The 23,612-nt window shown below is 41.9% G+C and overlaps 1 protein-coding gene across 4 annotated transcripts in view; it reads right to left on the bottom strand.

Moving 5' to 3' along the window:
* The window catches only part of MDGA1 (MAM domain containing glycosylphosphatidylinositol anchor 1), a 399,800-nt gene that overhangs the window by 37,345 nt on the left and 338,843 nt on the right, over window positions 1–23,612 (bottom strand). The gene's annotated exons all lie outside the window — the stretch shown is intronic.

A 23,612-nucleotide genomic window follows, 5' to 3' on the forward strand; every position in this document is an offset into this window, starting at 1 on the left:
CTTGCTTTGGATGGCTTCCTCTATGGGCCCCCTGACCTGAAAGACATTAGCTTTGGCACAGACCAGGCCTAATGACAGAATTGTCCTCTTTGGATATTCCCAGGGAGGGACGTTGAATTTCTGAAGGCGTTTCTCTAACATGCAGAAAAACTCAAGATATTAGAACCTCGCCTCAAAAAACAGTTGAAAAGGGTTCGGAAAAAGGCAACCAAAATAATCAAAAGGAGGAAGTGCCTCTACTATGAGGAAAGGTTGCAGCATTTGAGGCTTTTTAGTTTAGAGAAAACACGAGTGAAAGGTGACATTATAGAAATGTATAAAATTATGCAAGGCATGGAGAATGCGGATGGTGTAAAGTTGTTCTCCCTCTCTCATAACGCTATAGGTTGTGGACACCCGATAAAGCTAAATATTGGAAGATTCACATCAGACAAAAGGAAGTACTTCTTTATATGTAAGCCACAGCTGCTGAAATTCTCTTTGTTACACAACTGTTAAAAGATGGAGGATCCCTGTCCTCTTTTTCACCTGGGAACCCTAGACAGAAATGCCTCCATTCTGACCAAGAAAGGGGGCTTGACTCAGGAGTCCTTATTCCTTAGGCATTTTAGGGCAATTTTTCAAATCTCAGTGGATATGGCGCAATTAAATGCCTTTGAAATGTAAGCAAAATCATCGCATCTATGAATATCATACTTCACTTTCAGCTAATTCACCCAAAGTTTGGGTCTACATCCTTCTGTACAACTGGATAGTGGTTTTGTTTGTTTGTTTTAAAAACCCTACATGACATGAATGTGTGCATGGCACACTATTCATGTGCACTGTCCACCTTGACATTTGGTGGCCAGCTTTAATTTGTGTGTACTTAAATAGATTAATACCTGGAAACACTCGGTGGTCAGGTTTCTATTTCTCAGGATGAGGCAGCAACCTTAGGAAGTATAAAGGGATATGCCTAGATGGTTGTTCAAGCCCTCAAGTGTTCCAAATAGAAAAGTAAGAGATGTGGTGTCCTAGAAACACTGGAAGGGAAAGTGGACACCTAATTAGAACTCCAATTTTCCTCTTTATTTCCTCTAAAATGCCTGATAAATTCTCCATCCAGAGATTTCAAGGACTGTCTAAGTAATGAAATGCCTAAAGCCCTGAGGGGCAACCAGGCAGTAGTTATTAAGTCTTGCAGTTCTTCAACTTCCTGACAAGCTTCTGCCTTCTTGGCTCTCTATGTCAGCATGGCCGCTTATCATTGCTCATTTAATTTAGGGGGATTATTTAGTAAATTGTTTATGGATTTCTTTGTGAACTGCCTTGGGAGGGCTATACCCAGAAAGGCGGATTAGAAGTCCTTTTAATAAGTAAACAAATGATAAGACTGAGACTGTGAACATGACTCACAGTGCAATTGTATATATGCCTACTCAGAAGCAAGCTTCACAGAGTTCAATGAGACTTACGTCCAGTCCCAGGTATGCGTGCACAGAATTGTAACCTCAGTAGTGGGAGACTTTCCCCTGTTGAGACTAGGGATGGGTGAATATGTCAGCTTCAGTTTCTCTCTGTTTTTCATTTTTGCAATCTTAAATTCAGTTCTCCACATTTTATTTTTCAATTTTCAATTTTTTTAAAGTCCTCATGCAAATTCATCTCCTAATATTTCTGCAAATATATACATTTTATATGAAATCTTGCCTAATATACACATTTCTGCAAAGCAATTTTCCCTGATATAATGTATTTATTTATTTATAACAATATTCGTATACCGCTGTTTCATTAAAAACATCAAAGCAATTTACAGCATGTTTAAAAACAACCACCACCGCTATAGAATTAAATAAAAATAAAAATACAATAAAAACAAAGGTAAATTGTTGTAAAAAAAAGCATGTTCTTAATTGCCTGCATATGCCTGGTGAAACAGAAAGGTTTTCAGTAGAGGCTTAAAAGTTAAAACAGAAGGCGCCTGCTGAATCTCTGTTGGCGGAGCATTCCAGAGAACTGGGCTGACGACAATGAAGGCTTGATTTCGTGTCAATGTTAAAGGAGCCTCGTCAACTCGGGGGACAATCAAAGCCACTCCTGCAGCTGATCTCAGTGATTGAGCTGGGATACAAAGGTTCAGGTAGTCCCTAAAATATGCTGGACCTAAGTTGTTCAGGAACAGCTGGTATAGCACAGTGGGGAGGAGAGCCTGGCTGGGAGTCCAGAGTCTGCGTGTTCAAATCCCCACTCGTGTCTCCTGGGTGTCAAGGGCCAGCTAAAGATCACCCTCACAGTGAGTGGCTCAGGGGTTATGTGCCTCACCACCTATGCAGCCATGGGCAAGCTGCATAGCCCAGCTGGTAGTTGTGGACAAGGAAGGGGCTGGCTTGTGCAGCTGTGGCAAGCTGAGCAGGCCCTAGCCAGCTGGGGAGGATTAGCCTCAGAGGGAGGCAATGGCAAACCCCCTCTGAATAACGCTTACCATGAAATCCCTATTCATAGGCTCGCCATAAATCAGGATCGACTTGAAGGCAGTCCATTTCCATTTTTTCCAAGTTGTTCAGGGCTTTGTAAATTAATACAAGGACCTTGAACCTGGCTTGGCGGCAAATGGACAGCCAGTGCAGATGTTTTAAAAGTGGTGTCACATGTTGTCAGCCATATGTTCCCATCAGCAATCTGGCTGCCACAATTTGCACCAGCTGGAGCTTCCAAACCAAGGCCGAAGGCAGCCCCACACAGAGCACATTGCAGAGCTTGGAAAAGTTACTTTTTTGAACTACAACTCCCATCAGCCCCAGCCAGCATGGCCACTGGATTGGGCTGATGGGAGTTGTAGTTCAAAAAAGTAACTTTTCCAAGCTCTGCATTGTAGTAATCCAGCCTCGAGGTTACCAATGCATGGACTACAGTCTATCCCTGTCCAGGAATAGTTGTAGCTGACAAACCAGATGAAGCTGGTAAAAGGCACTCCTAGCCCCATGGGATACTTGGGCCACTAGTGAGCAAGATGTGACAAAGATGAATCCAGACGTACCCCTAGGCTACGGACCTGGTCCTTCAGAGGGAGCATGATCCCATCCAGAACAGGAACTTATCTCCCGGACATGGCAACCTCCTATCCAAGGAGGCTCCATTTTCCCAGGATTTAAGCACAGTGTATTGGCCCTCATCCAGTCCACTACAGCATTCAGAAACCAACTGAGAGCATTCACAGTCTCTCCTGATTCAGATGTTATGGAGAAATAGAGCTGCGTGTCATCAGCATATTGCGGACACCTTGCTCCAAAACTCCTAATAACCATTCCCAATGGATTCATACAGATAGTGAACAGCACTGGGGAGAGAACAGTACCTTGCGGAACCCCATAGCACAAGTGTCGGGGGCTGTGGAACACTCACCCATTGTTACTTTCTGGACACAACCCTGGAGGTAAGAGCAGAACCAGAGCTTGGAAAAGTTACTTTTTTGAACTACAACTCCCATCAGCCCCAGCCAGCATGACCACTGGATTGGGCTGATGGGAGTTGTAGTTCAAAAAAAGTAACTTTTCCAAGCTCTGAGCGGAACCACCGTAATACAGTGCTTCCAATACCCATCTCACTGAGTCAGTCCAGGAGGATACCATGGTCAACAGAATGCTGTTGAGAGATTGAGCAGAAGTAACAGGGTTGCACTCCCCCTGTTTCTCTCACGATAAAGGTCATCCAAAGGTCATCCATCAGGGCAACCAAGGCTGATTTTGTTCTGAAACCAGGACTGAATCCAGATTGTGATGGATCTAGATAATCAGTCTCATCCAGGAATGCCTGCAATTGCTCTACAACCACCTTCTCCACCACCTTTGCCAAGAAAGGGATGTTGGTGACTGGTCTATAGTTATACTCCATTGGGTCTAGTTTGGGCTTTTAAAGAAGTGGATGTACCACCACCTCTTTAAGGGCAATGGGCATCACACCATCACACAAAGATGCATTTACTACACCTGTGACCTATTCAGTCATCCCACTCTGGCTAGCTTTAATAAGCCAGGCTGGACAGGGATCTAATGAGCAGGTGGTTAGGCACATCACTGCAAGCATCTTGTCCACATCATCAGGCCGCAATAACTGGAATTGATCCCACAGCACTGGGTTTGATGTTGCATCGGACACCGCAGCTGGCACTGCCAAATAGTATTGTCTAAATCACTACAAAGCCGAGTGAGTTTGTCCTCAAAGTATTTTACCAGCAGGTTATAGCTGGACACCATGTCCTCCAAATGTCCATCCCCCTGGTCAGGAGTGACCAACATCTGGACAACATGGAACAACTCTGCCAGGCAGTTTCTCGAGGATGCAACAGAGGCAGCAAAGTAGGATCTCTTTGCTACCCACACCGTCATATGGTAGGCCCAATTGTGAGCCCAAACAATTGCTCAGTCTGCTCTGGAGTGAGATCTATGCCACTTATGCTCTAGCCCTCGCCTGGTCCATTTCATCAACTGCAGCTCCTCAGTATACCAAGGAAAAAAAACGGGCTCCACGGCACCAGAGAGAGCCCTCAGGAGTAATCATGTCAATGGCCCTACGAGTCCCACTATTTTATAGTGAGACTAGGGCCTCAACAGGATCACTTGCTCTATCCACTGGAAAATCCCACAGAGCATTCAGGAATCCATCAGATTCTATCAGTTTCTAGGAGTGGACCATCCTAACTGGTCCCCCGCCCCTGCAGGGGAGAATTGCCGCTGCAAGACCAAGCCTCATCAGGAAGTGGTTTGACCACGACAATGGGGTGATAGCCATCCCACCAATTTTCATCCCACCACCCTCCCCACATGGAGCAAAGACTAGATCGAGAGTATGCCCTGATCTGTCTGGACTGATGACCATTTGAGACAGGCCCATAGTTGCCATGGAGGCCATGAACTCCCAAGATGAACCTGAGGTGGCCTCAACATGTATGCTGAAGTCACCCAAAACCACGATTCTGGACTCAGCCAGTTCGGTCAGGGAGGCCATTGAGCAGCAGGATGGGCGATACACCAACAGCATCCCTAATCTGTCTCTTTGGCCCAGCATCAGATGCAGGCCCTCTAGTCCCACTCCAAGAGAAAGGGGTTTCCCAGTGATAGACAGTGAATTCCTATGGACTACAGCAACACCTCCCCCCCCCGCCCTTCCAGTCTGGGCTGATGTCATAACAAGTACTGATAATGCATTTCAGTATGTTATTTTCACTAACATATTCATTTATGTGTACAATTTACACTACTGTATACATTTTAATGCACATTACTTTACTGGAGAACTGCATTGCAAAATTTACAGAAGTGCAAAATTTGAAGGATGGCTGTGTTTTTGTTCATAGCTTGATTTGGAAAGTGCAAATTAAGTTCTCCTTTAAATATGAACTGAACTGAATTTTTCTCCAATCCTTACTTGAGACAGAAATGGGTAAACCAAGCCAAAGGTGACTTTCCTTTTTATTTCAAAATAGTGTGCAGTAATCCTATGCATGTTTACTCAGATGTTTACTCAGATGTAAGTCCTACTACGTGCAATGGGGCTTATTCCCAGGTAACTGTGCACAGGATTGCAACCTAACAGTACAACCCTACACATGTCTACTCAGAAGTAAGTCCCACTGGGGCTCCTTCCTAGGTAAATGAGTACAGACTTGCAGCCTTAATCACCTTTCTATCTAAAAATGCTTGTATACAGATAATAGATGATAAAGCATCAACTGATAAACAGTAATAAAAAGTAATAAAAAACAAAAGATAACTGGCAAATAGTAAAAAATATAAACATGTCTACTACCAGTGAATAAATGCCACTTTAAAATGCATAATAAATAAAAAGATTTTAAGCAGCATGCCTAAAGTTCAGCAATGATGTTGCCCCATTCATTCCATACACTGTTAGTATATGATAAGAATGTAGGAAGGCAGGATTAGTAATTGAGGGGAGATAGCCTGATGGTAGGAAAGGAAGATTAAAGGATAGGTTTGACCGAATGAACATGACCCAGGCAACACCAGCTAAATCCCTTTTCTTGGCCTGTTTATGTTCTTTGTCATTTTTGCATCTAGCTTTCCAAAGCAAATCAGAAATAGTCCTGCCAAAGTCCACGTCTGGAATGGTTCTGCCTAAGATCTTGGCCAGGACTATTTGAAGTTTGAAATGATGGTAAAGCCAAACACAAAATAGTCACTGAAGCTGAAGTTTAAACCAATTTAGAGTCCACTGTATGCAATGAAGCTTTCTCCCAGGGAACTGTAGATGTACTCCAAACTGCAAACCTTGGCACATTCACCTGGTATTGAATTGAATTGAATTTTTATTAATACAGCCAAAGGCCATTCATATACAACAATACAAAAATAAAAATATTATCAGAATTGGTGATTGACTCAAATCATTAAAATAATTAGCTTCAATTAAAATCATTAAACAGTTTGATTATCAGATAGGTGATTCATTATTATTTTTCTGGTTTGGATAGCACCTGCAGAGAATTTGGTGACTGCAAAGGTCACCTCTGGTAAGTGGTCACTTAATAAATAGTCTACATAAAAAATTTGAGCCCTTCCTGGAAGAGGTCGTAAGATAGGTGCAATTAATTGGCTTCTCAAGTCCTTATAATGTGTACATCAAAGGAGAACATGCTCATTAGTTTCAGGTTCTTGAATATCACATGAGCAAATTCTCTCTGAGTAGGGAGTTTTATTATATCTGCCAGTGAGGATGGCAGACGGTAAGATGTTAAGGCGCATTAAAGTAAATGCTCTGCGATAATTAGGGAGCTTTAGGGTCGACATATATGTCATTAGTGTACAGAACTTTGGGTTATATCTCTGCTTCTTGATGAGAAATAAGTGAGTCTGGAAGTCGATGTCTTTCAGCCTTTGCTTAACTAGCTGGGTAGCAGATTCAAAACTCAATTGTAATATATAAGAAGGAGAGAGCCCTATACTTAATAATTTTTCATGGATCAATGTCACCCACGAAGAATGGTAATTGTCAAAGAGAACAAGGGGGGCCAGCCCTAAGGGGTTAAAACATAGCTTCAACCAGTATGCTATTCTCAACTTCCATATGTACGATTCTATAGATTGGAGGCCACATTCCAATCTTAGAATGTGGTTGGGTACACAGGTAGGCACTCCTAGAATAGCTCTTAAAAAGGAGTTTTGGGTAGCTTCCAGTTTTGTGAAATTTATAAATGTACTAATCTGGGTTCCATAGGTAAATTGAGGGATTATTTTGGCCAGAAAGACCTTAATTGCCGGGGGGACTGATTTGCCTCCTTTGGTATAGTAGAAGGATAATAGTGATTTTATTGTACGTCTGGCATTTAGCGGATTAGAATTTATATGCTGTTGTTGGGAACCTGATGCATGAAAAATAATTCCCAAATATCTAATGGTACTAACCTGATCTATGGGCCGATTATCAATCCTCCAGACATGTTTAATCTTTTTTTTAGTAAAGACTAAAACTTTGGTTTTTTGGAGGTTGATTATTAGGTCTTCCTCATGACAAAAAGATGTTAAAGTTGCTAATAGTCTCTTGAGGCCTATCGGCGTTTGTGATAGCAAGACTATATCGTCTGCATATAGTAAACATGGTCTGGGAGTATGGGCCAAAATCGGGGGATGCGATGAAATTGGAGCGATAGAAGATACTACGGCGTTTATGTATATATTAAATAATAGGGGAGCAAGGATACATCCTTGCTTAACACCCTTGGAGGTTTGAATTCGTTTCGTTAGGTGGCCTTTATTATTACAACGAATTTGTAAGGAAGTGTTTTGATATAGACCTTGTATCAATATTAATAGGCGCCTGTTGATTCCCAAATTTTGTAATTTTAGCCAGAGTCTTGATATTGAAATGGAATCGAAGGCCGCTTTTAGGTCCACAAAAGCTGTATATAGGGCTTTCCCATTAATATTGCTATACTTAGAAGTCAAATGCTGCAAAACCAAAGCATGATCACCAGGAGAGCGACCGGTGCGGAAACCTGCTTGCTCCGGTGCTAGAATGTCCATCTGAATGACCCAGTCTGAAAGTTTCCTATATAAATAAGTAGCATATATCTTACTTATTATATTTAGGAGACTTATTTGTCTATAATTAGTTGGGTCTAGGTGGGATCCTTTTTTATAGATGGGAATTATAATTGCAGCTCCCCAGCCCTCGGGGATGATCATGGAGGAGTTAATGTTGGTAAACAGGGCGGCCAAAAGGGGCGCCCACCAATTAGCATACAACTTAAAGACCTCCGGGGGTATATTATCCGGCCCGGGGGCCTTATTTAATTTGAGGGAGGCTATAAGGTCCAGGATTTCTTCGGAGGTAACAGGAGGCCATGTAGGGAGTTCAGTAGGTATATCTGAAAAGCTCTCAGGTTTGGGCATATTGCTTTGAAATAGGGTGGCATAATATTTTTCCCAGTCAGCTGGAGCAATGGCACAATCAAGTTTGAAATTAGATTTAGGCCATTGTTGGGATATTAAATGCCAAAATTGAGTAGAATCTTTTAATTTAGATGCCTGAATGAGGCTTTGCCATGTTTGTCTCAATTCCAAGTTCTTTTTTGTTTTAATTAAGTGCTTAAAGCCTTTTCTAGCTTCTCGAAATTTTTCAAGACTGTTAGGTGATCCATGCAGCTTGTATGCTTGGTGTATTAGTTTAAGTTGTTTCTTACTTTTGAGACATTCACGGTCAAACCAGGTTTTATTTCTGTACCTATCTCTACATGAGAATGCAGGTGAGGGCCTCTTAAGAAGGTCTTGGATATTAGTTATTAGCTGATATAGGTAATGGTAGGATGAAGTGCCAGCTGGGGTTGAAAGGAATTGGTTCTTAATATTCACTATCTCTAGGGAATTTAAACCATCAGAGATTTCCTTCTGGAGTTTTGGAATCCACTTTATTCTGGCTGGGCGTATTTCCACTTCGTTGACTTCAAATGTGTGTTTGACCAAAAAAGGGAATTCATTAAAGCCATGGACCGTAAAGACCATCGGAAAATGATCACTTTCAGGTCGAGCCATTACATTACAACAGTCAACTAAAGTAAAGCAATCTTGAGAAACAAAGATCATATCTATCGCAGAGGCTCCGTTTGTCGTTACATAAGTTAACTCACCCTCTAGGTCACCTTTAGTGCGGCCGTTTAAGAGAATCAGATTTAGTTTCAGAGACAAATGCATTAGATATATTCCCGCTTGATTAATACCCTTGTCCTTAGATTGTCTCGAGGGGATGTTTGATAGGCCATCCAGCTCAGGAGGTTCTAGGGAAAATTTGGTATATAAGGCCTTATCTGAGGAACCCATTCTGGCGTTGAAATCGCCTGCTAGTATTATCATGGCTTTAGGATGGGAATCTATCAGGTTTCTCATGTAATTTTCCAAGTTCGTAAATTGTATTTTGGTTGGTTGTTTATCTTTGCTAGGTGGGATATAAACGTTTATAATTAAGTAAGTTAGATGTGGGAATTTTAATAATATTGTTGTTGCTAAGCCTAAGAGAGGGTTCAAAGCCTCAGCTTCCGTTTGTAGCCTAGTAGAAACTAAAATACCTAATCCACCTTTGGCCCTTCCTCCCTTCATACTCGGCTGGGCTTCCAAGGTAAATGGCGTGAAACCATCCAAGTACATTTCATCTAAGGACCAGGATTCTTGAATTAAAATGATTTCAGATTTATGTAAGAAGTCCTTAACTGTTGACATTTGGATTTTGTTTGGCCAACCCGCGATATTCCATGAGACCAATGTCAAATTCCAATTTGGAATAGATGTTCTAATTCAATTGTCGGAAGTGCATTGTTGTTGATTGGGAATACTGATACGTCTAGGAGGAGATGTCACCACTAGGTCGATCTTTGTAGACTGATTGTTGACCTGGTAGAACATCCCACTGAACTCAGTGGAACCTGCTGCAGAATAAACATGCTGGATAAACATTGTCTCCTTAATTTCAATGTGACAAAAATGGAAATACTGAAGTAGTCAGTACAATTCTAAGCTTTTCTAATGCAATTAGAAATAAACCCCGCTAGGTCTAAGAGGGTTTACTCCCTAATTTACTCCCTGAGTATGCTTAGGACTGAAGCCTTAATTGGGTTTTGATTAGGGCCAGATTTCTCTGGCTGCTCACTACCCCATCACTGAATTGAGTTCTCTGTAATTAAGGATAAATTAGTATCTGAGATCTGCTGCAAATATATGGGAGCAGTGATATATGAAGGAGCAGAGCTTGGAAAAGTTACTTTTTTTGAACTACAACTCCCATCAGCCCAATCCAGTGGCCATGCTGGTTGGGGCTGATGGGAGTTGTAGTTCAAAAAAGTAACTTTTCCAAGCTCTGTGGAGGTAACCAGGCCTCCCCATGGTACAGACAACACATGGAACAGTGGACAGAGAATCCTCTTCTGCTTGCATGAACAGCTGGGCACATTATAATTCCAAGAAAAGACTTGGCTGTTGTGGCTTCCAGAGTTGTTCTTGTCTGTGTCCACACATCATGGCAAATAATCAAAAAGTGATGACTGAAGTCGCATTCCAAAAGCCAAATCTTGCATGCAGCAGTGGATGCACACAACCAGTTCACCACCAAGTGAAGATCCAACCCCAGAGAGGCTTTTTCTGGAGCTATCTCACTATCCAGATGATTGTATGATTAAGCCCTCAGTACATTACAAAATGAAGGTTATAGTGGTTCTAGGGGAAACTGTGTTAGCACAAGGGTCCCTTGAGCTATACCAAGTCTTCAAGGCTGTGTCCTAGGACCTTACTCTGTACTCAACCAACCATAGAAACTGACGGCTGATTCACACAAACAGTTTGGGGGATAGCTTTTCAATCAAGGCACTTTTATGGAAAAAAGATTAAAATAAAAGAGCACAGTTCTTTAGAGGGTGGTGACACCCTCTGTTTATGGCAAACTGTTGAGCTTCAAATGACCCAGCTGATGTGCAGAGAGGTGGTTTGGGTAGACCCATGTTGCAAGGGCTGCATGTGGCCACGGGATTCAAATATGAGGCTGAAGCAACAATTCTAAGACAGTTCTCGGCCCACCTGTTTGGTCATTTGAAACAGCACTGAGATTGAGGGCTGTGTATTTGAATTGGCTTAATACATAGATGACTCAATTAATGCTTAGCGGATGAATCACTAGGATTATTTTTTTAAAATAGACTGAGGCAAATTTTAATGGTTGAGGCTGAGACTCAAGAGCACACTTTTTAGAAATCCATTGAAGCCATTTTGGTTATTCTGGGTTAGGGTGGCCAGGTGAAAAAGAAGACAAGGATCCTTCATCTTCAGCAGTTGTGTTGAAAGGGGAGGGAATTTCAGCAGATGTAGCTTGCATAGCTTGGGGGCGGGTGGCTTGACGCCTTTCTCCTGTACTATTTTCTCATTTTCCCCGGACACAAGGGAAAACAGAGGTACTATGCAGGAAACAAAGGTGGATTTTTCTTCTGACAATAAGCAATAGCTTTTGTTTACAGTAGTGTAGTAGGAAATTCAGAAGTGCAGGGTCTCTTCACACCATGTCCCCTCACAGCCACACTCCACACTCGCTTGCTTGCTCTCCATTGTCATCTCCACACTCCTCAGTCCTTCCCCCTGGCTAGGACCCTGCTCCCCAAAAAACAAGGGGTCTAAGACACACACCCCTGAGACCCTGGATGACTACACCCATTTGTTTCTTAAACTGCATGTTATACCACGCTCACTTCAATATCCTAAAAAGAAAAAGGCATCTATTGAGATTCTAGTGACTGAGGTTTTGGTGACATATCACCCTGAATCCTCTGGAATATTATTTAAAACAAAACAAAGGTAGAAGAGGCCTCAGTGACATTTCCACTTGCTGCAAATGGGAGCTGGGGTGACAGAGGTGGTGGAGAACAGGGCTTCAGTGCTCTGCATTGCTCCTTGTCCTTCCCCATGGGCAGCAGAAGCAGCATAAATGACACAAATCGATGCAAAATTATGTATTGCCATGTTTTCTTAGTACAGAGCAGAGAATCCAGCTATGATGCATAGGTGCCTTTTTGGATGAGTACCTCTGAGGGTTGAGCAGATTACCATACACTGAAGAAGCAGAAGGACAAGCCTGGGGGAGGAGGAGGAGGAGGAGGAGGAGGAGGAGGAGGAAGCAGCTGTTAAAATAGCTTACTTGCATTTAAAATATGTTTGTTATTGCTGTTTTTTGCAGTCCAAATATTTCACTACATATTGTCCGGAAAGGAACGGTTTCAGCATTAAAAATTAAAACCTTTTTACACAGGAAAACAATCCTCTCCCATTAAATTCAAGCAATCATTGTTTTTATATTCTCAAGTGCCATAAAATTCTACATTCCAGAAAATTCATTGTTCAGTGCTGGGAAGTAAAGCAAACGGGATGCCAGTGGCAGGCAGTGGGTTATCACCACATGAGACAGATATTGCCTCCTGAGTGCCCTGTGACAAGAAGTACACTAAAAACACAGATAATGCTAAGTGCTAAAAGAAAGCCAACCCTGCAACTAGGCCAAGCAGCACAGCGGAGGATAATGGCAGCCGTGGCTTAAATGAACGAACTGTCGGAAGCCTAGGAGGTGTGGGACTCTTTGAAAAGGGGAGAAGGATGTGAGCAGACGGGGAGAGTAGAACAGGTTAAGAAAGAGTCTGTTTCACCACTTTAAACAATTCTTTCTCCCTTGACTCCTGAAGGGAACGGGGTTGAATTTGAGTCAGCTGATGCTGGCCATCACTCCCTGTTGCTTGCCAGTGACCATCAGGAAGGGGGAAAAGGACTGGGAGAGGAGGAGGAATGGCGGAGGAGGGGCATTCATATGTGGGTGCGTGTGTATGTACTTGTGTAGGAAGTTGTGTGGCAGAAGGCGGGTCTCTGTATTTTGTCCATGCTGTGGTGTGTTTGTGAGCTCATATCATGCTCTATGAGTGCATGTAGGTGGGGACGACAACAGAGAGAGGATTTATTTAGTTAGTTATGCTTAGATATTTCTATATTGCCCTTCACCATTTGGCACAGGGCAGTGTACAACATATTAAAACACACCAATATATATTTCTAATGTTATGTGGAACTGTAAATTGAGGGGCACCTGTCTCTCTCCTTATTGATTTTCAGGAGAAATTGAAAACCATCCCTGTTTGCCTAGGCATTTGATAACTGAGAGATACTGGTTATGGCAACCATGACATTAATAACTGGGTAGGTGATTGTATTTAAATGTTTTTAGATGTTCTACATGTTTTTAAACATTTTAGATGGTTTTTAATTGTTTTAAACATGTTCTTACTTGAATTTTAAATTGTATTGTTTTGATTTTTTGCTGTTTGCTGCCTTGGGGTCCTTTGGGAGGAAAGACAGGATAACTACAACAACAACAACAACAACAACAACAACAACAATTAAAACATCAATACAAAATGAACACAGCAAAAACTAAAATAATAAAAACAAAAATAAGATAGCGATGGGTATAGTACAAACTAACCTCAACAAATTATACCTTCTTACATCCAAAAGCCTGGCATAAGAGGTATGTCTTTATCTTCCTCATAAAAGAGCATAACATTGAGGCTAGATGCACTTCAGTGGCAGATGGTTCCAAAGTTTTGGAATTGCCACTGAAAATGCCCTACTGTCCTCCCCCACTGTTGACCTCATACCTCACAGGGACCACCAGCAGGGCCTCATTGGCTAATCTTAAAGACCAGACAAATTGGTATGAGAGAAGTTATTCTCTCAGATATTTCCAGGCCATTAAGAGCTTTAAAAGTCAACATAAGCACCTTGAATTGGGCTCAGAAAATAATTGGCAACCAGTATAGCTGTTTTAAAATGGGAGTAATATGCAAGCACTACTACTCCCATAAACATTCAGGTTACTACATCCTGCACAAGTTGCAACTTCTGAACCATCTTCAAGGGCAGCCCCACACAAAGGACATTACAGCAGTCCAACCTGGAAGTTACCAGTGCATGGATAACCATTGCCAGACTATCCCTATCCAGAAAAGGCTACATTTGGTGCACCAGCCAAAGCTAGGCTCAGCTACTCCTAAACACTGAACTCATGTGGGCCTCCAATTACAAAGATGGTTATCAGAGTACCCCCAAATTGTGCACCTGCTCCTTTAAGAGGAGTGCAACCCTATCTAGAACAATTCCTGGGCCCAGGAAGCACCAATCCACAGCACCTTCCACTTGTCTGGATTCAGCTTTAGTTTGTTGGCCCACACCTTGCCCATTACTGCCTCTAGACACCAATTCAAGACTTAGGCTGACACTGATGGAACAGAGAGATAGGGCTGAGCATCACTGGCATTTCAATGGCAGCTCGCCCCAAATTCCCTGATGATTGTTCTTGGCAGCTTCATATAGATGTGAAATACTATGGGAAACAAGATCAAACCCTGTGGACAGTCCAGCAGGATACTATGGTCAACAAAAAGGTCAAGTAGAATAATCAGGGCCATATATCCCTGTCTATCTCCTGACAAAGGTTATTGATCAGGGCAATCAAGGCAGTTTGAATCTCAAAATTAGGTCTGAAGCTGGACTGACATGAGTCCAAATAATCCTTCTCTAATCACACCTCAAGCTGCCTCACTACCATCTTCTCGAGCACCTTGCCTTAAAAGGGGATACTTGTGATCAGGCAAAAGTTATCGAACTCTTCTGGGTCCATGGGGGTCCTCTTAAGGAGAGGGCAAACCACTACCTCCTTCAAGGCCGATGGCACTTTCCCCCTCCCTCCTGTAGAGAGGCACCCAGTCAATTGTGGCTGAAGTGTTAATATAATTTTATGGGTGGACTTTGTAGTGGAAAATTGAATTAATCCTAGTTGGGGCATATAAATTTCTCTCTCTTCTCATGCTGGGGCTCCCAGAATTCAGATGGAGGGCATATGCTTGGGTCTGGATGTCCCTTGTAACCACGTCATCCCCTGTTCTGTTCTAGTCAAGTCTGCTTTTCAACTCTCCAGTAACTCATAACTCAGATTCTGAGTCTATTCCACTGGACTTTCTGCAACGGCTAATAATAATAGTATTTATTATTTATAAAGTGCCTCAAGGACTAGGTGCTGTACTATAATTAAACGGAAAAAAGAACAAACCTTGCCTGCAGATTCATAACCTAACGGTGGAAGTATATCTGAAAAGCCACATCTTAAGATATGTGAATATTATTTAGAAAAGAATAGCCTCAGAGGTGTATGATTTATAATTTTTAAGTATTAGTGATAAGAGATAGATATTATAAGTTGTGCTTGGTGATGCATTGTGTATTATTTATTTGTGCCTGTGTTCAACAGATGTAGCTTCCATTTCATTGATTTCTTGATCTTTGATAAACCATATCCACTAAACTAGCTCAATAGGTCTAGGGTGAGGGTCAGTAATGAATGAAGAAGTTGGATCTATGAAAGACAGCACAGAGAGTGTTCTTTCCCCCAGAACTATTCACCATTCTCACATCATCTGTATTTCCTGTTGCTTTCAATGAAACTTGTGTAAGAGGAGTACAGCAGCATGTTGGATGATCTCCACTAATGCCCCAAAGCAGATTTTGGGGGTGCAGAGGGTGCTGAAGGACAGAGGAGAAAAAGGGGAAGACCTGTTGCATGAGTCGTTCTGCTGGGTGGGCAGATGCATTTGGATGGCTTCCACTCTGTTCATATTTTATGTTATTATTTTATATTATTAGAAAGACTATCCAGTATTACCTAAATCCAAAAATTACTTTTCAAAATAATGACTGTGCCGACGACTCTTATCTTTTAACTTGAATTCCTGCATTGAGTAGGGGGTTGGACGCGATGGCCTTATAGGCCCCTTCCAAGTCTACTATTCTATGATAAATACAAAGGCCACTTAAAGCTATGGAAAGGTATTGTTCTTCAGTTTTTTTACTGCCTTTTTAAGAGTCATACAGTCTGCTTCAGAGAAAACTAGTAGCACTGGAAAAGTTCAATACAGCACTGTCTCAGCTTTACTTTCTTGGGAAAGCTTTGCACAAAAAGGATAGAATCATACAATCAGCACTTTCTATTACAGCTAGGGAAGTGTGTGCGTGTAATGTGCAAGTCACTATTCCAACTGCTGAAGTTAATGAAATACCCAGTAGGAAACAATCACATATGTGGTGATTACTAAATTAAAAAATAATAAAGGAAAATCTCATCAATGTATTAAGAGACAGTCTGAGCATAAAAAAACTAAATGCACGAAATTATTCAGGTTCTGCTGTTCATCCTGTTCCAATCCAACAATTACAAAGACTTTTAGATGGGTATGAGTCATGCCAGAACTATATGCATTCTCCAACAATGTCACATGTTACTCTTCTGACAGTAACTAAAATGGATAAGAGGAGGACAACTTCAGAGCATGACACCTCAAATTTCATCATGTAGACTAGCCTTCCCCAAGCTGGTGCCCTCCAGATGTTTCCCATCAGTCCCAGTCTTTTGATAAATGAAAGGAAATATCGATAAAATTATAATTCCTAATATAGATATTCTAGAGGCAGCTTTTTTTTTAAAAAAAAAACCCACCTGTTTTCTAAAATAGCCACAGAAAATCGCTACATAAAAATCCGATCAGCAGTTATAGAGAATAAGCAAATTAATGGAAAATTCTGTACCATATCCAAATTGGGTAGAATTCTAGCACATACCCATCCAAAACATCTAGAGGACCCCTACTTCAGGAAGGCTGACGAAGACCATGTTTGTGGCCATTTCTGGCAGACCATGTGGTCCATGTTTCTGACATCCACAGTATGACATGAACATACCTTCTAAGTCAATAAAATTACATCAGTATGTGAGGAGTGGCTACATGAAATTACACTCTTTTACACAACTTATGGAGTTAAGAGTTTTATGATGCCATAGCAGCTGGTAAAAGCTATTGATCTAAACCTACACTGCTTTCTGATCCTTCCATATTCCATCCCAGTCCAATTACTCATTGGTCAATCCCCTGCCTTCTCCATCCATCTTCTTTCTCATCTGTCCAATGTGTTAATGAATGAATGGATACGTTTCTACCCCAACCTGCAATTTTTCAAAAAAGCAAGGCAGCTCCCATCAGTTAAAACATAAATAAATAAAATACTAAGAGCAATCAATTAAAAACATATCAATAAAACAGCAGTAAACAGGAAAATACCTCTACCAGCAGCATAAATCAACTGAATATTAAAAACCTGAGCAAACAGGAAATTCTTACTCCTGGGATGTTTAAAATCTAGTGAACTACATGGTAGGCAAGCAGCCTATGGCATGCATTTTAATTAGAAAATTTTAACCTCTCTCAGCAGTGTATGTTCCAAGGCTGAGACATCATGATAGAAAAGGCCATTTCCCTGGTTGTCACCCTCCCAACTTCTGGTAGTGGGAGCAGCTGGGGAAGGGCTTCGGATGATGATCTTAACAGTTGGGCAGGATCCTGTGGGAGTAAGGTAGTCCTTTTGGTGTCCAGGTTCCAAGCCATATAAGGCTTTAAAGGTTAAAGCCAACCCACTGAAATGTGCCTGGAAATGGATCGGAAGTCAGTGACTGAAAATGTTTTCTGGACTCTCACTGCCACATACGGAGGTTACCACAATGTTGCCACCAAATACACGTTGAGTAGTTGATGGGCTCTTCAAAAGTTGACTACCTTTGGATTTATTATAAATTCCCTTCTCACTCAATAAACAAGTGGCCTACAGTAGCTGCCACTCTGCAAAGCAGACTCTGGAATTCCCAGAAGCCTCCAATTTAGTTTCCTGGTATCTCAAGTCTTCTGTGGATCACCAGCAAAGGGGAAAGTCTAATTCAAGGATGGCAAGAGAAGAAGAGAAAAAACACAGAGTGTGAGAGAGTTTGTATGTGTGAGAGAGAACAGCAACCAAATAAATTAAAAGGAATGGGAATGGCCTCCAGAGAGCTCCCCTATACCTGGCTGTCCGCTCAGATGAGAAATATTCAACATCACCTTACTCTGTTAGTTACTGAATATTTTATACTGTGGCTACAAACGCTCCATTTGTATTCTGTTTCTCTCTTTCGTCATATCTATTATAAACTAGCAGTGCCTGGGAACTCTCCCAGGGAAGATTTGCCTGGATGGCTATGGATATTTATAGTCAAACTGTGATGAGTAAACCAGCTTTTTAAGTTATGCAGCAAAGAATTGGAAAGAAAAATTTATTAAAAAATAAATAAATGTCAAATTGAATGTAGTCTCCTTTCATGGTGTAATGAGACTTGTCCACATTGTATTGGTGGTGGTGAGTCTATGAATCTGATAAAGGATGCTATGCTTTGCCTGCTACACTATTATGGCACACAGTGTTAAAGGAATACAAGTTATTTGGCTTGCGGGCCCATATAATTCTGTTTGTGTTGAGTCTGGAATCGTTGTGCTGGCAGTAACATACCTCTCAACATTTCAAGTGGCTAATGGAGATATGGAATGTAGACAATACTGAGCTAGATGGACCAATGCATAACTCGGTATAAGGCAGCTGATAATGTTCCTAATTTGGATGGAATGTTTTTTTTCCACAAGCAGGATGCCAGTCTTCTGCTCATAGATCTTTCCTGCAATGGCCATGGAACATTCTGACAGGTAACAAGTGGGGATGAGATACACTGTTGGGAACCTGATGCAGGATGAGAAGTGCTGCTGTCTGCTTTAGGAGCCAGCTTGCTTCCAAAATGCTCTGCTTCTGTATTTGTAAATAAACAGATATTTCAAAGACACCATACAGAGCATCTCTAACATTACAGGGAAACAGACCCTGCAAGAGCTGCATCTCTGCAACTTCCCTCTGCACAAGAAGGTGAACTGAGCTGACCACGTACCTTCTTGTTAACACTACATGGTTTTAAGTAAAATGTGTTGGCTCAATCGCACAGCGTGTGTTAGTATTATATTAGTTACATCCAATAAATTCTCCTCAAAATATTCTGGCCATTATTATATGAAGTTGTCCCATCAACTTCCCTGCAAGCATTAAGGCAAGAAAATGAACAAGTGGTCTAAATTTGGCCTTGAACTGGGGGTGGGAATAGTGGCAGTCAGCGCCAGGACTGTACTTGTCCATAGCCTTGTCCTTCTTCCTAGGAAATGTGCAAAATTTACCCACTGGACATTCCTTTGGGCTTTCCAGATTTGTTTATTTTATTTAAGGCATTTATATACCCCTTGATCATTAGCATTTCTAAATGGTGTACATAAAAATATACCATACAGAGAATAAAATAAAAAGTCATAATAAAACCGAACAGAAAGCTGAACACTACTTTAAAATGCCTGCTAGATTAAGAAAAGGTTTGTCCTGTGCCCAAAGTTCAGCAAGGAGGGTGCCAGTCTAATCTCTGTTGGGAAGGAGTTCCACAGGCTTGGCCAACTACCCAGAATGCACAGCTTCTCGTCGTTACAAGCCATGCATCTGAGCCATGGGGGACCACCAACAGAGATTCCCACAAAGATCTCCGTGATCAGGCTGGGATATAAGGGATCAGGCAGTACTTGAGATGTCCTGGACCCAAGTCGTGACCCAAGACCCTTGATTCTTTGTTGCCTTCTTGTGAGAAAATTAAATGGCTTCTTAATGGGAAAATCCGTGACTAAGGACTGTGAAAATCTCTAGGCTGCTAAAGGCAGAGATAATCAGCAACAACAAAAGAAATAAATGGTAGAGCAAGACCTTTGAAGATATGCCAGTCAGATGCTTGAGGGAAAGAAAGAATAAGGACAGATCTTAAGAATGAGTGTCCCTTCCCTCCTACAGTACAGAGCCGTATTTACTGGTGTAAGATAAATCAGTATCTTACACCAGTAAGAGTTAGCATGAATCATGTTTATCTTATGATAATTGAGGTCATTATTTGAGCAAGTGAAACTGCTGTCACAAATCATTCTCACTTATCACCTCAGGCAATTATTGAACAAGAGACAAGCTGAGAAGTGATTAAGACAAGCTATCACGTGTTTGTGCAGAGTCACGCAGTTCATGGGATATCCTGGGTTATTAGGAACATCCTGGATTTGGTCCAGATGCCCTCATGAAATAAATGGAAGCAAGAATGATTAGAAACAGAAGTGATGAGTGCTACAGAAAATCTTAAAACACACATACGCACACACAGAAGGAAAAAATGGTTTTAGATTTCAGGATGGACCCATTACTGCCTGTTGTGACAAGGTTTAATTCTTAACAGGCAGATGGAATCTCTCTTTCTCTCTGACTGCATACCCTGTCTCTTTTTTTAAATAATTGCACAAATTTAGCAGACCCTCAGTATTAGTACATTGAAGCAGAAAATGGAGAAATCTGTCTAAGATCTCAATGGAGAACCAAGACACGATCTAAAGGAGTCTTGAAGATGGTGAATGCACAGGAGAAAAGGTAGATATTGTGGGCTTAGAGGCTGGTTTCTTAGCAGCTAAAGTCAATGCTAAACAGACTGCCAGCTTCATACTGTCCCAAGCAGTGTTCATGTCATCACAACTTCAACATTCAACGCCTCTGAGAAGTCTTTGAACCACAAAGGATAGCAGTGGTGACAAAGGATCTACTTCCCTAATGGCTTCTCATGGTATTCCCTTTTATGAGACTCTGGCCTGGTTCACATGGGAGCTAAACTTTGGATTAAAGGTGCAGCATTTCCCATTGCGATAGATTTGCAGGGTTTACACTACCTACCTTCCAATCCCTTCAGTCCTGCTGTTTTCCATTCACATAGTTGGCGTTCCTCTGTAAAGGGTTAGCATCACTGTTTCCTCGTGGCCCCGCCCCCAAATCTACATGTTTATTCCCTCCCGAATATTGCAAATGGAGAAGAGGAGGGGAGTTGCTTCTTGTCAATTGCAGGCTGAAGCCAGGAAAGCATGGGGGGGTGCAATTGACAGTAAAATCTTTTTTCTGTCACTTTCATTTCCTCCTGACATTTATAGCAACCCCCCTTTTTTATTAAGTACCTATGAAATTCAATTTTTAGTGGGTGTTTGAGTGTGTGTGCATGTTACATCACCGCCGTGTCCAGTGGGATTTATTCCCCTGCATACGTGCGCAGGCTGCAGCCTCAAATGACTACCCAGTCCCTCTCTCCCTCCCATAATTCACCTCTTTCCCCCACTGCCCCCTTTACCCCCAGCCATTTCTACTTGCATAAGGAAGAGGGATCTTGCTGCATGCACGCTCACACATATACACCGGCTGTGTTTTCAAAAATGTTCTTTTTCTCCATGGTTTTTTTCTTGTTATATCTAAGGCTACAATCCAAAACTTGTCTACTCAGAAGTAAGTCCATTAGGATCAATGGAATTTACTCCCAGGTAAGTCTGCATCGGATTGCAGCTTCATCTTCTGTTTGCTTATGCAGCTCCTTGAAGCTTCAGCTTCAAACCTTCTGTTATCTCTTGCCTTGATTAGAGTCTGTTTGAAGCCATTTGTTTATATTTCAGCTTGATTTAAAGTCATTTTCCTTCAGTTTGCAGTCTACTCCTTTACCCTCCCCAAGCTATAGGGAGAACGCCCAGAGCAGGATGGCAAAAATTAAACAGTAACGTGCAATTGCTGCTGCTTTGCCTCTGCATCTTTCACCACCTCCATAACAGCAAGACAGGAAAGCAGGCAAGGCTCCTTTTTCCGTATTTTTCCCCCAACTTGCAGTTCTTTCCCCCCCAGTTCTTTCCCAGGTCTCTTGAGAAAGGACAACCTCGCTCCAAACTCCTCCAGTCATTACCACCCTTCTCTCTCTCTCTCCCCCACCTTCCTACGTCCCTCAACCTTAACTGTCTCTTTAAGGAGAAGGAGCTCTCTCCGGCCAGCTACACAGAGAGATCTCTGTGGGTGTGCATGTAAGTAAGTGAGAAGGAGGGAGCAACTTGGGGGGGGGGGGAGAGACAGACCAGGCATAACAGAGCCTGCCCTGTAAAAAACATTTTGAAGCAAAGCACCTACACGGAAGAGAGCAGTGAAGTTGAGGCGGTTTTTCCTTTCCTTTTCGCATTCAAATTGGATTTGTTTGATTCGGATTTAAGGGGGAAAGCAGCGACTTGCCTTCCCCTTGGCTAAAACATCATGTGAACCCTGCAAATTTAACAGGCATGCGAGTAGCACCGATCTCACACTAAGTCCCCATGTGAACAAGCCCTCTGTGATTCTGGAAAGCAATGTAGAAAATACCCCTCTTTTTTCTGCTCCATTAGTCAACCTTTTCCAGTACTAGAAATACTACAAATAAATATCCCTTCTGAGATGATTGGAGGACAGTTGCTCAATGGAAAAGAGATAATTTAAGGATTAGCCCAGGCAAAGCCAATATTAGCAATGTGATTAGGATAGGCATACAGTATATCCAGCTCAAGCCTTTTCAGACAAACCTAGAAGGCATTCATGATGTCATAGAAAGTAAGAGCAACACAATCTCCTGCTGTCTCTGAAACTGAACAGAATGAACCACCTACCAACAGGGCAGACATGAGCGATCATGTCACTTGCCAAAGCATTGATTTTGTATGGGAAATCAAAGGCTTCAGTAATGGGAAAAATTGCCTTATTGACATAAGAACCTACCATATCCAGTCAACTATTGACAGTATTGCCTACACCAGGAGTGGCTAACCTGTGGACCTCCAGAGGTTGTTGGCCTCCATCTTCCATAGGCCCCAGGCCAGCATGGTCAATGGTTAGGGATGATTCAAGTTACAGTCCAGGAGCATCTGGAAATTAGCCACCCCTGGTGTAGACTGACTGGCAGCAGCTCTCTGAGATTTCTAGTCCTACCTGGAAATGCTGGGGACTGACCCTGGGACATTTTCCACACAAAGCTTGTGCTTTGCCACTGAACCATGGCTCTGACCCTAGAGATAGCCACTGGTTGCTGGAAAGTAGCTTGCACTGAAATAATTATCTAGAGAGTTTAGTGGATCCTGCATCTGAGGACCATTCTCATCTCCTCACTCCCCATGAGAAAAGAACCAGCTTCCACCTTGATAAAATCGCATGCGCTCAGACAGAGGGAAACACTAATTAAGTCGCTTTAGCAACCCAGTTTATCAACAGGAAGACACATTCCTGACTGGGTCCTGTTTTCTCAGTCAGGCTCCAGTCTTTCGAAAGAATGCATTTATTATTCAAATTAATGAAATTATAATCAAGAGGTGACAAATTAGCAATTGCTCCTTGACTGCATGTGGAAACTCATTAGGCACTTCTGTGGCATTCACTGAGTACTACAGCTTCATCTCAGCAGTTGGAGACAGAAGGTGAAACGAGAGACAGAGAAAGATGGGCAGGGGAAAAGATGCCCTTGGAAATGACTTTGCCCCATCAAACCAAATCCTTTTTTGCACATTTTTTTGCCATAAGTCGTAATTGACTTGAAGGCACATAACACACACACAAATCAAAATAGCAACCAGGGAGTCCCTACATCAATTGCCCCTGCTTAAACATTCTCTCTAAGCTCTCTCTAAACCGCAAACCAGAGTTATCTTCATAAGAAAATTTCGATCTACATAATTTTCTAATGTCTCTATAAAAAATTACCAATGTAGAAGGATGCCCAGTACTATCTTAGCCAGGACAGACAAAAAAGGA

This window comes from Rhineura floridana, chromosome 4 (genome assembly GCF_030035675.1).
Source record: "Rhineura floridana isolate rRhiFlo1 chromosome 4, rRhiFlo1.hap2, whole genome shotgun sequence".
NCBI classification, from domain to species: Eukaryota; Metazoa; Chordata; class Lepidosauria; order Squamata; family Rhineuridae; genus Rhineura; species Rhineura floridana.